The sequence below is a fragment of the Kogia breviceps genome, chromosome 5, assembly GCF_026419965.1.
Source record: "Kogia breviceps isolate mKogBre1 chromosome 5, mKogBre1 haplotype 1, whole genome shotgun sequence".
NCBI classification, from domain to species: Eukaryota; Metazoa; Chordata; class Mammalia; order Artiodactyla; family Physeteridae; genus Kogia; species Kogia breviceps.
The window spans coordinates 96142442-96159815 of NC_081314.1; the positions used below are offsets into that span (position 1 = coordinate 96142442).

Sequence of the window (17374 nt, forward strand, 5' to 3'; positions counted from 1 at the left end):
TTTATAATATTTTTATTGGAATGTGTTTGAACACAGTTCAAACTTATTCTGTTCACTATACTTTTAACATGATTTGGTATACAGTACGTGGAATCCTCAAACCCTTCCCTTTACTTCAAAAGTGTTGTCATTACAGATTGTGACATTAATAGTAATAAATAAAAAAGTAAAAATAAATAAAAAGAAAGTCCAAAACTCTTGAATGAAACATAACAATATAAATTGAAAACTTCATAAAAAAAAAACCAAAAATTCACTGGCTTTTGAAATAGACTACAAGCAAAAAGAATGTACTAATAAGTATATAAAAGCCAAATCAGGGTTAAAAGTCTAATTTTTTTTTTTTTTTTTTTTTTTTTTTGTGGTATGCGGGCCTCTCACTGTTGTGGCCTCTCCCTTTGCGGAGCACAGGCGGACGCGCAGGCTCAGAGGCCATGGCTCATGGGCCCAGCTGCCCTGAGGCATGTGGGATCTTCCCGGACCGGGGCACGAACCCGCGTCCCCTGCATCGACAGGCGGATTCTCAACCACTGCGCCACCAGGGAAGCCCTAAAAGTCTAATTTTTAAAATCCACTCCAGTGCTTGGGCCAGATTAGTTTACAACCCTAATGACAATTAGGACAAATACAGTGCCACAGGAAGAAACCCCTGCTGTATTTCAATGTCAGCTCCTACGTTGGAATTAGCCAGTTTTTTAGTGGTTTTTACTCAGTACTATTTTAGGCCATATCTGTTAGAACAATTAGCACAGAATAACTTATATTATGTATATTTACATCTACTGGACTTTTCCAGCCAGTAGAAGACACTTACTTTGAGGATAAGGGTTGTTCTATACTCATCTCTTATATCCTCAAAGTATAAATCAGCATCAATACACTGTAAGCACCTAATCCATGACCAGTGAATTAAATCAGTAGTAGTTTTTGCTACCTGAATCTTACCTACACTTGATCAAATTATTTAACATGCAAAATGGTCTTTGAACATGACCCAAGAAAGCAAGTCAAAAGAAAAGTGTCAGCTGCCATAAAATGTACTCAATTTACCAGCCTACCTGAATGAGAACAGTATGGAAGTGGTTTATTGTGGGGGGATGAAAGACAAGAAATGGAAGCCTGACACACCCCGGGCAAAGCATCATGCATCTAGAACCATGCAAGAGCACTCTTTGTAAGATTATCATCCACAAAAGTTACTTTGCCAAAATAGAAAAATACCCTATTCCTATGTTTCATGGATCAGGGAAAAAGAAAAGCCATTTAAAAAGAACAAACTTTTAATCTTCTATATCTGAGTTAGGCTCTGACTTTGCTGAATTTGCAAAGAAAAAAGAACTTAATTTCAGATGAATAGGGCTCTTAGTACAAAAAAAGCAATATGTTACTTTGTATTTTTAAATGATTTGCTACTTGTATAGAAATGTGTAATTTATGAAATCTTTTCTACTTATCATAGCAGAAATAAGTTTCTTAGGTAAAATAAATCAAAAGTACCCATAGACCACTTTGAAAACTGATAACTTTTGATTAACCCTCTAATCCATGTTTGCTCATTAAGACACTCTGAAATGAAGTCTATGAATCTGCTTATTAATTTTTTCCACAAATACTGAATTTCTTTTCAAAGCAAATGCCAGAAAACTATTTTACAACACTATCCATGTTAAATTGTTAAATTCCTTTTGTAAAATATATTCAGATTAAGTACTTAAAAGTACCAGAGTAAAAACATATAGAATATTCAGTGAGAAAAACTCCTCATGATGCATGATGATTGCTACTGACATACCAGAGGAATTAATAAGTAGTGAAACCAGTAACTGTTATTAGACATTTCTGTACTAGATATACCAAACAGAAAGAAAGTTCACTAAATATCAATTTATAAACTAAGTTTGAAGCCAGTTTTGTTTTTGACTGTGACCTCACAGATGAAAACTGACAGCTGGTCCCAGCTCAGAAAGTTTCTCATCTACCTCTCTTAAGACTGAGAGAGAACAGTGTTCCAAGCCTTATCACTTCAAAATGAAGACGATTTCTCTTTTGGGAGAAAGAAAAATTGGAGGGAACTCTTGGCTAAAAGTTGCCTCAAAACTTTCATTTCTAACCTTTTGGAATGTGGTCCTCAAGGCAGGTAAATACAAAACAAGCCCAGGAGACAGTGGCACTGCAGACAGGCATTCTAAGCCTGGCACAGTCACTTGCTAGCTGTGTGACCTCAGAGAAACTACTTAACCTAAGACTTAGTTTCCTCCTCATTAAAACAGGGTCACCTCTCATCAGAAAGTTGTGAAATAAACAAAGTAGTAAAAATAAAACTTGTACTGATACTTCACAAGGCAGCCCTCAGTCCAAATATCTTTCTCCCGAGGGGTACAGCTCAGTGGCAGAGCATCTGACTGCAAATTATCTTTCTCCCTTCCTCCCAAAGAGAAGTACTATTTGGGCAACTCTTCTAAAAACTGCTTTCAATTTTCCCTTAAATATAATTGAAACCATGTAATCACACTATCACTTTAAAAAACAAAAATGATTGGATAAGGAATTTACTTCATAAAAACAACAGGTGCCTTTACTTCACATAGCCCTGCTAAAGGCTCCACATGATCCCTTCCTAACTGACACATATGTAGGGACTGTGTAAGTCTCCAATTCATATATCAACAACTTCATTATAATGCATAGGGATGAATACTAAAAGGACCCAAAAACTACAAACAAATCTTTAAAATCAAATAATGGTAAATTTTTAAAAAGTTCAACCCCACATCCCATTCTCAGACATTTCTAGGCAGTATCCCAGATGCACATTAGTGAATATAATAATCAGCTGAGAGAAACAGGACAGAGAGTTAAAGGGGGAGGGGAGGGAGGAGAGGGAAGGAAGAACAGGAGAGAATGAAAAAAATGGTAACTTTAGTAACTCAAAATATAATCAAAGTTTGACAGCTGGGTGTAGAGAATTATTTTCTCATTTTGTTACATGCTCCACCACATTCCCTTTGCAGTCAATGAGAACTCTACCCTTGGGTGAGTTTTGAGAGGTGCCCCAAAAGCTGGAAAACAAGTCAGCATTTTTTATTATTAAAAGAATCAGCACTGCTAATAAGACTCCCTCTGAATTACTCAATCTGTAGCTTTCCTACACCAAAGGATGTAGTCAAATCAACAAATAATAAAAGACAAAAAACTTTCTTTAGCCATTAACAGTTTTAATCTACCAAATGAAGACTGATTTAAGTCTTACCATAACAATAGTTCAGGTACAGCTATTACTTTATTCCTAGGGTGTCATATAGACTCTTCCTCACATCATACTTTTCAATTTTTATAGTGGTTTTTATATGAAATTAGAAGTACAGATGAAAGATCTTAACTCAGCATTTCACAGCTAATTATTGAAAATAAAGATACCTAGAACCTCTACAAGACAATACAACCCAGAAACATTCTCACCTGAGAGGAGACCAAATTTGCAGAAAACATTTTCTATTTTTACTTTTCTGATAGAAGGAAAGAAACATGCAAGTAGCAAAGTAATAAAGGAAATATAACCCCTTCATGAAACTTCTCTGAAGAGTAAAACATAATGAAAGGAACCTAAATTTTGTTCACCATTATGAGAAATGTTCAACATGGTAGAAATTTCAAACATTACAGCTATCAGTGTGTTTGTGTTTATTTAACAAACCTAAAAATTACAACAACCAAAAAAGAATCACAATGTCAAAATGGATAGACGAGGTTCAACTAGTGTGTGTATCTGTGTTTACACTTTCCTTATCAAAATTAGCAAAAGGATTTTCATTGAGTTAAATGGGTAGGAATATCAGATAATTTCACTCTGTGGACTAAGGAAGTTAATACAATAGGATCACAATTGCTTATAGGAAACCCTTAGGTCCAATGCTTCAGATTTTTGGGGGCTTTAAAAAGGTCAGATGGAGCATATAGTATATTTTATGTAACATTCCTAGTCCAATCTAGGATAGGGCCTCATAATCAACCATACTACTTACTACTTCTACAGCAAAATATGTGAATATTCTAAGTGGGCTTTAAAAACTATTTTAAACAGGTCCATGACACTCTGGGTCAGGTTTTGCCACCAAGTGAGTTTTGATGTCAAACTTTTGGAGGAACAAAAACTTTTTAGTTTTTCAGAGCTTTTTTTAGATAGAGGATTGTGAATGTATATCCAATACCACTACAGATCAAGATACAAAGACAGTTTATTTATTTATTAGAGATGAAAAAGTACGGCAAATTTAAATTTAGCCAAGTAGGAAGATGTTCTTGGCAAATCTATCCTTACAAGTTAGGTAATACAGGGAATTCCCTGGTGGTCCAGCAGTTAGGACTCCACGCTCTCATTGCCAAGGGCCTGGGTTCAACCCCTGGCTGAGGAACTAAGATCCTGCAAACCGCACAGTACGGCCAAAAAAATTAATTAACTACTTAATTTTTTTTTAAGTTATAAAAAACAAAGTTATTTAATTTTAATTTATTCAAATAAAGTAAATGAACATTGAGACTACTTTAAAATGTCTGTTAGAAGCAGTGAGTATTCAAGTTTGAGAACCCTGGTACTTGCAGTCTTTTGCACTTCCTTTGCGCTTAACCACAGGTTGCATTTCCCCTGGCTTTTGATTTTCACATTGTTCAAGGTTTCAGGGATTTGGAGTATTTCTGATTCATCTTCTCCTTAGTATGTCCCTCAATTTTATTTCAGTGCCAGTTTGCATGATGTAATTTGTTACACACTTCGGATATAATGCTTCTCAATCTTCATGCCTTGACACAAAGGTAAGTTTTAATTGGTTGTGAGGAGTGCCCCCAAGTAATTAGTTATGAAAAGTTAAGGTACCACAGTTTATAAAGGATTTTACATGTGTATATATGGGTGTATTTAAGGTTTTCATCATAATAACATCACTCTTGCTTGTATTCTGATATACTTTCTTGATAGGGAAAGAAATGGCTTTATCACACTGTGAACTACCTATAAAACTGACTGCATGGGACTTCCCTGGTGGTCCAGTGGTAAAGAATCCGCCTTCCAAGGCAGGGGATGCGGGTTCAATTCCTGGTCAGGGAACTAAGATCCCACATGCCGCGGAGCAATTCAGCCCAAGTGCCGCAACTACTGAACTTCTGTGCCTCAACTAGAGAGTCTGCATGCCACAAATTACAGAGCCCACACACCCTGGAGCCTGCGAGCCACAGCTAGAGAAGAGAAAACAAAACCTGCAAGCCACAACTAGAGAGAAGCCCGCACACCTAAACGAAAGATCCCTCATGCCTCAGCAAAGATCCCAACTGCCACAACTAAGACCCGAGGCAGCCAAAAATAAACTTAAATAAATAAATAAATAATAAATCTTAAAAAAAATGCATAATTTATCTACTTCTATAACCAGGGAAATCATAGTGTCCCATGCATAAACATTACTCGCATGTGTCTTGGAAGAAAAGAGAATTGACGCTCTAAGACATTCCAAGATGTATCAAAGTCACCAGAGGGAATGTCCAGTGCTGTCAACTAACCACTCTGAATTGTGTACTGTCGTGTGCTATGCCTTTTTAAAGAGGTGGGAGAATCATTGCCCTAACTTGAAGGAGCACTGTATTTAAATGTGGCATGCCTCAGTTGTTTTTTTCTTTTTTTCCTCCTGGTTATTCTTATTATTTCCTTCGGTAACAACTTGTTTGTCCAGCACCTCACATCCAGTTAAAAATGCACCAGTGTTTCTTGATATCAGAGTTGAAAATTACTTTGGAGGAAACAAAAATTAAAAGGCACAGCCTTGTGAAATTTCAAACTTAGTGGGAGTTGGGGTGAGATGAGATGTATTGAATAACTATAAATCATATACTATTGAGCACTGACTGTGGATAAGGGTCATTACAGACATTATTGTCTTCTGTAATTCTCATTCTGCTGCATGATAAATATTAAGATGCCCTTTTGCACATATGATAATGGAAGTTCATTCTGAAGTGACATGCCCAAAGTCCCTCAGCTTATAAGCTAGAGAGGCAGCAAGAGTGAAACCCAGGGCTCTTTGGCTGCAAAGCCTCTGCTCTCTGTACTATACCTGCTACTATGGGACATCTACATCTACCTCTGAGTATTGTAAACATGCTGACTGAAATACAGCCATAGAATCTTGAGGCTCTGGAAGAGACCTCAGCAGTAAATGAACTCTAAGCCCACATTCAAGTATGTGACTCTATTTAATCTTTAGCCATCAGTCCCTAATACCAGAGCTCCTCAAAATATGTCAGAGGACTTCACACCTGCTTCAGAATCACTGCAGTACCATTAAAATGCAGATTCCTGGGCCCTATCCCAGATACACTCCTGGGCCCTATCCCAGAATCAGAATATGAGGATGGGGCCTGGGAAATTCCATATTTTGCAAGCAAAACTGGTGTTTTTTAAATTGTAAGTCATAAAACAAATTTAGTGAATGACACCCTGTTATTTTTTGTTAATAAAATTGTTTGGAACAGATTAGATTTATAAAGATTAGATAGGAATAGAAAACATTAGAGCACTGCTCTTAGTACTGTTTCAGGAAACTTTCGTTCCAGGTTTTTTTATGTGGATTGGAATATAAAAGGTATTTCTTACCACAGACCTCAAAAACATTTGAGAAATACAGCTGCTTTAAACAACTTTTCCCCATTCTTATTTGTCCTTTGAAATAAGTTATCAACCTTTTTTAAAATTATTCCCTTTACAAAATATCCAAACTTCTATGTCCTTTTCAGGATCTCAGTTATTCCAATCCAGGAGTTTCTGTTTTATTCCCTGATCTTTTCACCCAAGGGCTATATTTAACTATTGGTTTAATTATTTAATCAATATTTTACAATATTTTTCATTTTTCTAAGATTTCATAAAATCCAATTCATTCTTAATAATTTTTACTTTGCATTTTACAAAACCGCCTCACTCTCTGAAGTTATTTTACTATCTAGATCCTGGAACTGACTCACATATTTTAACTTATTAAGTTTATATTTTGGAAGGTGTGTCAGTGCTTCATGGTCTATATTTAATCCTATAAGTCTTTCATTCCCTTAGTCTTTCATTTTCTATTTATATATACTATTAGATAGAATTCTTTACTGGCTTGTCTTCTTTTGAATTTCCGTTGTGTAACTGGTACTTATTTCCATTTTCACTTTATCTTTTTCTTTGAAAGAAAAAAAAAAAGGAAAGAAAACAATCCCCATTAAGACATGAGGATTTTCTGGGCATATCTTTACAGTTATAAAATGATGTCCTGGCATTTTAAGAAACTATAATTGCCTTCTAAGGGATAATATGAACACATATGAATGTTGAGTGAAGCTGAACTCAAAAAGTGCTTTCCTCAGGTATGACTTAAAATACAGAAATCTCTACAATTCGACACAGTATGTGATGACTGCCCCTGAGGTAGTACAAACCCACTGATGGAATTACAGTCACAGAATCTTCAAGCTGGAAGAATGTCCATTCAGTCATTAGCCTTAGTCCTTACCACCTTTGGAGCAGTGTTTCTCAAAGAGTAGCTGAGGACCTCCTGCATCCAATTTACTTGGGGCACATGATAAAAATGAAGCAGTGGGACTTCCCTGGTGGTGCAGTGATTAAGAATCCGCCTGCCAATGCAGGGGACATGGGTTCGAGCCCTGGTCCGGGAAGATCCTACATGCTGCAGAGCAACTAAGCCTGCACGCCACAACTACTTGAGCCTGTGCTCTAGCACTCGAAAGCCACAACTACTGAGCCTGTGCTCTAGAGCTCGAGAGCCACAACTACTGAAGCCCACGCACCTAGAGCCCCTGCTCCGCATCAAGAGAAGACACCGCAATGAGAAGCCCATGCACCGCAACAAAGAGCAGCCCCCGCTCACCGCAACTAGAGAAAGCCCGCATGCAGCAACGAAGACCCACCGCAGCCAAAAATAAATGAATTAATTTTTTTTAAAGTGAAGCAGTGAAATTACAATGTTTTTATAATTTGGGTTTGTTTTCATTTCATAGTGAGAGGAAGGAAGCTGACTAAAAATACAGGAGAGATACCACTCAGACCTATTTTAAAAGGTGCGCTTGGTGGTGAAATGTTGAAAAACAAGGTGGATTTCAAACTACGAGTTCAAGAAAAGTGTCTTCTTAAGATAAATACTTGCTTACGTTTAAATTTTAAAATATAGGTATGCCACACTGGTGGTGATGCAATATGCCCAAATTAACTGCCTATATTTAGTAATTCAGAACATTTAAAAACACAATCTTAAACATTTCTGCACTCTTGCAAGAGACTAATAATTTCAGGGATTTCTGTTAGTACAGCAAAAACAGGCACATCTATAATGAGGCTATTTTCAAAAAGTTTTTTTAATAGGGTTGAACTGTGAAGTCTTTATTACTTCTATTAAAGATTTCTAATATTAAAGTAATTGATATTCATGGTAAGATCCCATTAAAACTATGGCCCTTGCTTTACCCATGCTCTTTATGAAATGTAGGAAAACGTAAACATTAAGTATAGTGGCTGATGATTAATAATTAGAAATTATGTTTGTAATTTTACTGAAAAATATGGCTGTATAAATACTTTAGCTGCTGAATTAGATTTTCATGAGTTGTGCCACATTTTAAGGCTGTTGTTCCTTCTTTAACTATATATAAAAAACATTATCAATTACATAGTTACTTACAGCACAAGCAAACCATAATTATATGTTCATCCTAGCTTTCACTCAAAGCTATGTTATAAATTCAATGTCTAAACAAATCTGTTTCAATGGATGAAGTATAAAGATCAGGTCTATAAGGTCGAAGACAATATACACTTTTCAAGTTGTACAGCAGAGCTATATATACATTAAAAGCAGAGATACCTCACAAACTCCTAAACCTGGAACTTTAAAAAAAAAATTTAGATATAAAGATCAAGGTGGATATATAAAAAAAGAAAGGTGTCAAAATTTGTTAGTATCTTAGTCCGTAGGGGAAGATTCTACCTAAAACCGCCACAGTACCTCCAAAGACATACTGCTAAGAAACAACATAGATGAATCCCCTTTTCAAGAGCTAGCTTTAAATGTGAAATGCAAATTAAGATTTCAGCTTCAGAACTTAATAGAGATATGCAGAATAATAAAATGAGAAGTTTGAAAACTCTTGGCAATGTAGAAGCAAAACCTTTATCTAAAATCTTATTTTGAAAATTAAGCCTCAAATCTAATAAATACATTTTAGATGCAAATAACTTGTAATTCATCGTCGGCATGACTTTTAAAATCACTACTTCAAATTTTATACTATAAAAACTACTCTGACTTCAAAGACCAAGACTTTTCTTGAAAACATTGTTTTAATGAAGCAGTTATTTGATATCTCAAAGAAATGCAAGAGCTCATCAGATCGCTTTTATTCTGGAAATTACCTATTCCCATTTTAAATTTTGAATTGGTCATATATATTTCCATGGCGAAAGAACTAGCATTAAAAGTTTGCTCCAGTGAACAAAATAACGTGCCTCACATGTATAAATGTGGTGTTCTTCAGTAATCAGGAATGCATTTTGAATACTCTTGCCATATGTTCAAAAATGAGAAACTTCTCTTGCAAAGAAGCTTTAAAAAAAAAAAATCAAAGACGCTGAAATCCACATATTTTGTTGTGCACTAAATTCATCTTACAGATCCATCTCATTCTGACCACTCCAACTGGCCTGTTATGCATGTGACATATTAGGAGGCTCTTCTATCTGAAATAACACGATATTTTACATTCCATTAAAAAATGCTGGACACAGAGCTTCTATTATATATCATCTAAGGTTCTCAACAATGTCAAAGTACATTTTGCTACCATATAGAAACTACCAGTAAGGCCTGGTCTTCAAAACTCAATTCCTCTCAATACTAAGACAATTTTTTAGTAACATACACAATATGCCAGCAAGCCAGGAAACAAAATAAGGTCCCTTTTCTTTTTCTTTTATGGAAAACTGAATTCAAGTCCGTTTTCATTCACAAAATACTGTCCGTCTTCATTATGGTAATATTACAAAGCACCAAAGCTGATTTACACAATTTTGTACTACCAGTTTTCTTAATGTATCAGCATCTTAGGGTACCTGAGGTGTTTCTGACAATGGAGGGGCAAAATTACACATTGGTTTTCTGCAGTTTGGGCTCATCATGCGGCTTTCAAATGTTAAACCCTCAGTTTTCACCCAGAAGGTTACTTCTCACAACCAGACATTTTAGGCACTTACTGTCCCACACGTTATTTCACCAACTTTTCCATTTGGGAGGCATATATCTGAAAAAGGCACTTAGTGTCAGATTTCAAAGTTGCTATTTATTATAGATACAGACTGTTAGAATGCACTCAATTTCTCCAAATATATAAAATTTGACAAAAATTACTACAAATTAGGACAGCTATTTGCCTTTTGAATCAAGCTGGTACACTAAATGCTAGATTTACTATATTGCCCAGTCCACCCTCCCCCCACTACAAAGGTAACTGTCACAAACAGCACAAGTTCCCTAAGAAAAGAGAGCCCAGGAAAGAGTAAGCAAATGTCAGTCACTGTAATTTAGAGAGGGCTTCTGAGCAATGATTCCTTGGATTTTTAATAATTCTCTCTACTCACAAGCTACAATCTTTCTACAACATTATCTAGCATTAAATTTCCTAGGCCTTCAACTCTACGTACTATTTTATTATCAATTAAAAAAGATAAGTTTTCAAATGACACTTACTTGCAGGAAAATGCGAAATGCACACTTAAACTATCTTAAAATAATAAAACCATAGCTGAATTGTAAATACTAGAAACTATAAATTGACTTCTGCTATGGGAAACTCAGCAAGACAAGTTTCTGGGGTGCTGCAAACCCAATAAGCCATCTTCTTATGTGTACAGTAAGGACCCTTATGTCATTACTAATACCATCCAGCTTCCCTGTATGAAGAGTTTGCATACTTACCCAGGAAGGCAAATGGAAAGTACACAGGGAGGAAGATGAACTGCTGCAAAGCCTTTGTCATATGATAGTGACCTATAAAGTATCAAATAAAGGTACATCATCAGTGTGGTAGAGCTTTACAATTGAGTCCCAACTCCTGCAACATCTATGAAGGAAGGACCCCAAAACCCAGGAGTCCAGTTCCCCACCAACCCCTCCTTCTCACCATCCCCACCTCTACGCTCGAACTGTGGGGCAATAAAGGCAAAGAAGCTCCCTGTATTCAAAGGGCAGAGGCTGAGGGCAGGGTAGCCCAGCTGGCATTCCAGGGTGTCTCCAGCACACTTGCCCCCTACTCCCGGTATGTATAAGGCAGTTGATCCATCCCGCAAACCCAAAACCCATATCGTGATCATTCATCAACTTGCACAAGTGATCGCCGCCCCCAGGACAAATGCACCAGGAACCAAATCATGGCAATCGATAGGCAGTCCGAGCCTCCCCGTGCCCAGGAGCCGGCAGGAGGTAGCAGGGCGACGGCAGCAAATCCAGCAGATCCAGGTAGCGCAGCCCTCAGCCCTGCAGACCTGGGCGGCCACAAATGTCTCCCCAACGCCCGGCCCCGGTCACAATCCCGAGATTGGAGATCGGAACCGAGCGGGGAAACACATTCACCAGAGCCCCCGGCGTCAAGTGCAGGGCCACCAGGTCTTCGAGGTCGGGGTGGGGGGAGCTGGAAAACGGAGAGGGAGGAAGGGAGCGAGGGATCCCACCCCGGCTTTGTTGCTGGTCACCATCAAGTTTGCATCTTAGTACAAAATGTCGATCTTTAAGGCTGACAAGACAGAGGCAGAGGGAGAAAGAGAAAGGGAATAGAGTCCATCTTGCTTTGGGGAAGCGGGGGGAGAAAATAAAATGAAGTGCAAAGCCCACACTCCGGGCGTAAAAGTCTGCTAACACCTTTCCATAACGGAGGAGCAACGAGTGGGGTGTCCCCGTCCCCGTGCCCGCTCGAACTGGCGGCGGTCTGGAGAGAAAATACCTCCTCCCTCTCCTCCTCTTCCTCCTCCTTCCCCTCCTCCTCCTCCTCCTCCTCCTCCTCCTCCCGCTCCCTCCCTCTCCTCCCTCTCCTCCTCCTCCCGCGGGCCCCGGCGAAGATCCCGCCGCCACCACCGCTGCCTCCGCTGCCCCCCGGGGAGGCACAGCCGCTCCGCCCGGCGCTGCCATTCCGGGCTTGGACCGCGCGGCGCGCGTGGGGCCGGGAGAGGGGTGGCCGCGCGGAGACGTCCGCGCCGGGGACCCCCTGCGCCCCCTCGCCGCGGGCTGGCTACAAAAGTCGCGCGAGCCGAGGTGGCGGCGGCGCGCAGAAGAGGCGCGCGTGGGGGCCCCACGTCGCGAGTGGGCAACCCCAGGGGATGGCGAAGAACGTCCCTCCCCGCGCGGGGAAAGTACCCCGGTCCCCGGCAGCCCGGCGTCCGCGGCCGGGAGACGAGAACTGGACGTGTCATTAGCAGGACAGGCAATGGTTTCAAAGCCCCAGGCCAATGACCATCAGCAGAGGCAGAGCTCGCTCCGTCCCCATCCCCCATCACCTCCACCCACCTTCCCCTTCGTACCCCCCCACCTCCACCCCACCTCGCGAAACTTTTCGGCGAGATCCACCTGGACTAATTTGTCCTCAAACAGTTAAAATATTGACTGGACCCTACACACCGGGAGGGACGGGGAATGCATGCTTTATTTTCCTTTCTACCGAAAGGAAAGCAAAAAATAGCTTCTCTCTCCGTCTCTCCCTCTCCCCCCCCCCTGTCGTACATGTTGTGTCTTAGCTTTTTGCATCGTTTCGTTTTACCTTCCTCATTTAGCTGAAATGATCGCGGATTATTTCACACATAAACGTGTTCCAGATTCCTGGATTCAGGGTCCTCGTAAATTACAGGACTCGGGTTTGGTCTCAGTTACGTTAAGTTTCATACAATACCAAAAAATAAAAAAATAGTAATAATAAATTGCTTAGGGTGAGCGAGCGAGACGAGGTGGAGGAGGAAAAGAAACCTCGAGTCTGATTTCTGTAATTTACTAGCGACCCGGATCGCAGCAAATAACATTGTAACACGAGTGTGGCTTAAGAGGGCTGGGGAGCTCTTTCTAGAGGCATCGACCCCATCCCCGGATAAAGGATCTGCAAGTTTTCTGTCATCGCGACCATGCAATGCCATCACTTACCTTCAGAAATAAGACTTTAAACAGCCAAGGCCTTCCTCCTCCCCTCCACCACCACCACCACCCCCCCGCCAGCTTCGCTCTCTCCACCTTAAACTTATTGACACAACATAATCCCACATTCAAGCAAAATCCTGACACAGCCTCCCTCCTCCTCTTCCCCCTCCTCTCTTCCCTCCCGTTCTCTCGTTCGCTCTCCCTCTCGTCCTCTCCGGTTTTCTCTCGCTCTCTCTCTTGCCCTCACCCCCCGCCCCCGCCGGCTTTCCCTCCCTCTTCTCTCTCCCCTTCTCCCTCGCCCTCTTCCCCCTCTCCCCCTATTCTTCCTCCTAGCCACTCTGGCACTAAAACAGCACTTTCTCTACTCGCCGCGCATTTGGTTAGGGGTGGGGGGGTGAGAGGGCACCGATCTCCGGGGCCGGAACACCCAAATCCCAACTCTCCAGATGAACGAGCAACTGGGCTGCTGTTCCCGGTCACCGACGCAGACGAAACGTTCGATAAATCCACTGAGGGCTGGCTCCTTGTACCTTCCTCCCCTGCCCCGACTCCCCAGGCCCCACCTCCCCTGCAGCCGAGCCCAGGCTGGGCTCCACGTACTTTCGCCGAGATGAAGTTTGGGGCTCCCCAGGCGGCCAAGAGCCGCCCGCCGGCGTGAGGGCTCTGTTGTTGTTTTCCTCGGACTGCTCCTGCCCGCGCCGCGGCTCCCGTGCCCCTCTCGGGCGGCGCTGCCTGTGTGCCGAGAGGTGCTGGTTGCAAACGCAGCCTGGCACCGGCTGGCCTACTACTCCCCAGCCCGGCCCCCAGCCTCCCGCCCGCAGGGCACTGCCTTCGCGCCCCCGGCTCGCCGCCGGCGCGGCCGCGGCGACCCTCGCCCCCGACCTCTCCCGACCCAAAGTTTTCGCGGAGGGGTAAAGTGCCCGAGGAGCGGGCCGGCTGGCGGCGGCTCCGGACGCGCGGGGTTCCCTCCGTCTTCCTCAAGTCCAGCCTACCGGCTGCCGCCACCGCCGCCGCCGCCGCTGCTCCTGCCGCGGAGTCCTTGGGGCTGCAGCCCGGCGGCTCGCAAGTGAGTAGGAAAACAGAAAGTGCGGGGAGAGCGCCCGGGAAGGGCTGGAGATGGGGGGGAGCTTACCTCGCGGGCTCGCCGGGCGCGAGGGCGTGTGTGTGGCTTGCCCTCAGCGGCCAGTCAGGGGTTCTCTATGGGAAAGTGGAGAGAGAGGAGCTCGCGGAGCCGCTCTGCCTCCGCTTCACTGTACACTGCTCCACATACAGTACATGCAGCCAGGAGAGACTGAAAACACTCATTTTATATAAGGCAGCCTGCCATTGGCCCGCTCCATGATGGACAGGCCGTGCGGCCAAACAGAAGGCCCGTTACACCCAAACACACGCACACATACACACATTTTACAGAGACACACAAAGATCATCACATTTTCTATTTTCTAATGTTCGGGACCTGTAGACAGTAGGAGAGGACAGGTAGAGAGGCCCAGCAGAGTGGGTTGCGAGCGAAAAACCCTGTCAGCACCAAGTTTCAAGGCTTGAAACTGCTGTCCTTTTGATTTGGGAGGGTTATAGTAATAAACTACAACTCCACTGGATATGGAAGTGAGGGTTTTTTTTTCTTTTTTTTTTTTTAATCGTTGCCTTGTGGTGCCCCATGGAAGAGGCGTGCATTGTGTTATGATTTTACAGCCTGACCTGGCTAACAAGTGGCCAGGAAAGGCTTTTATCAGCTTGGATTTCTTTTGTCAATGGGTTAACTATCACATAGGCCAAAACAGTGCAAGATAAGTTTATTAGGACTGTGAGCACTGAGGTTGTTAGTGCTTCATTCGTAGGTAAATTGAGAAAAATCAACACAACAATACACAGAAACAAAGATAAACATTTTGCTGAAATAGCCACTCTACTTTTAGCTGGTCAGAGGACTGCAGATCACCTGCGTGGGCATACAAACAGTGCTGTAAAGTAGAATAAGTCATGGAAGATCGGCTATTGCCCCTTTTCCTTAAAAATAGGCCTTTTGAATCAATATATGCAAGATTTATATTTTGCATATTATATATATGTTTACTTTCCATATTTCACATCATATGTGAACATCACATGTTGGTTGACTTTGGGAGATGGAGAACCCAAGGGCTCTTCTTTCTGATTTTTTTTCTGTGATGCGTCTTTGACAGATTATATTTGACAGTCCTATATAAACAAGTCAACAGGTTGCTGGGAAAAAAACATAGCTGGAAACTAAGAGGAATAAATTCTAGACCAAACTCTTAAACTCGCTAAACAATCTTGAGCAACTACTTTAGCCTCTTTAATGCCCAGATTTGGTTTGGGGTTTTGTTTTCATTTTTTCTTTTAAGGTTAAAAGAAGAAGCTTCTCCCAGTTTTATTTCACTAAATGTTTATTCAGCATCTACTGTGTACCAGGCATTATCATAGGCCCTAGATGTTTTCTTACAGTTCTTTCTGATTTAAGAGTCTGTGAATTAGTCTTAAACACAAACATTTTGAAGATTAAATAAACATCACGATTTTATGGCCTAGATGCGTAGCTTTAAAACTTAAAGGAAAGCTGGATAAGAGAACTTATTTCAAATCCCGCTTTATTTCCTTGATGTTATCTTGAGATTTTTCTCTCACATCCATAAAGTTATCGAAGGAGTGTGTATGTGCGTGTGTGTGAAAGACTGGGAACCAGAAACAGATACAGAGAAAATTTGTTTATGAAGTTTAAACAACAAACAGTGGTATTTAGAAATGTGATGTTTTATTTTTTAAAGGAAAATAATTTTTAAAAGGGAAAAGTATATAAAACCACAGCATTTTAAACTGATAATATTAAAGATTATATTAATGATGCTCTGCATTTAGTTGACAGAAGGCACAAAGTGTTCTCTATCCACATTACACACTGCTTTGAGATTGGTGCTAAGTATTGTTATCTCTATTTTATCCATCAGAGAAATGGGACTGCTCAAGATTACACAGAATACCAGTGAAGAAGGAACTTAAACCCAGGACTCTTTACTACCCAACACTGGTTTTAAATAACTTGACAGTCCTTCCTTCCAAATGACAAACTTCAGGGACAAGAGGCAGATAGAGGAAAAGCCAGAAAAACCTTCTCAGGATTTCACTGTTCTCTTTTTTGAAGAGGAAAAAAAAAAAAAAAAACAGCACAAATTGCTATATTTAATTGCTGAGTGAAGTGCTGTGAATTATTTGCTAGTATATTCATGTTATGAAAAATATGAAAGACCTGCCCATTTCCCACCCCTACGCCTAACCCCAGCCATAGGAAAACATTCTTTATTTCTTTATGGTCTCAAAGATTTTTTTTTTTTTTTTTTTTGGTTGAAGTATACTTAGCTTAGCAGGATTATCTAGAGTTACATTTTCAAACTTTTAGATCACCCATTGCTGTCAGTAAAATGTTTGAGTGAGTATCCTCAATATATGTATATTTCTGTATATGTTTTTAAAATGTACCACTACATGGATATATTATTTATTATTACAAAGCATGCAATCACAGAAACTAAATCAAGATCAGTAAGCCACGCAGTGCAGCCAAAAATAAAATAAAATAGATGTTAAATAAAAGTTTTAATATTTATCACCACACTCCTATGATATAGCCTTATCACGTGCCCAGGGTTTTTGTATTCAAGTTTAGAGACCTCTGACAGTGCAAGTTACTAACTGACCAGGACTGATGCAATGGAGCATAAAGAAGTGCATAGAAATGATTAGTTGCAAGTCATTACTGCTACTGGAAAACTGATGGGTCCATAGAGCCTTTAGATTCGGATAACGGCACATTTTTTTAACACAAATTATATATTGGTGGTGTTTGGGGCATTATGTGGCAGTATAAGCCATCATTCAGTATTCTTTTGCAGATCATTTATTGAGAAGGATCTATGTGCTAGGTAGGCACCGTGCATACCAGAATTTTGGAAAAGGAAAATTGCCTGCTCCTAGAAGTGATGGAATACAATTCCAGTCTCTTGTGTGATAGGTAAAGCCTTGCCACAAAGTAAGAAGAGGCTTAGAACTAAATGTAATGTAGCACTTTACCATTTATCATTTAGGAAATACTTTTCAGAATTTTAATTATCTTATTTAAAAATAAATATCAAGAAATTTTAAAA

At 40.7% G+C, this 17374-nt stretch overlaps 1 protein-coding gene across 14 annotated transcripts in view; it reads right to left on the reverse strand.

Moving 5' to 3' along the window:
• BBX (BBX high mobility group box domain containing) overlaps positions 1-14520 on the reverse strand; it is a 292190-nt gene extending 277670 nt beyond the window's left edge. For 3 of the 14 annotated variants that reach the window (XM_067034714.1, XM_067034702.1, XM_067034706.1), the window contains exons 1-3: positions 14341-14478; positions 13809-13940; positions 11010-11081 (exon numbers count right to left, since the gene is read on the reverse strand). The gene's annotated coding sequence lies outside the window, so the exon portion shown is untranslated. Of the gene's footprint in view, positions 1-10147; positions 10263-10288; positions 10336-11009; positions 11082-13808; positions 13941-14340 lie in introns of those variants that run through there. The other 11 variants (XM_067034713.1, XM_067034712.1, XM_059065491.2 and 8 more) reach the window with 7 other exon arrangements.
• Positions 14521-17374: the final 2854 nt, after the last annotated feature.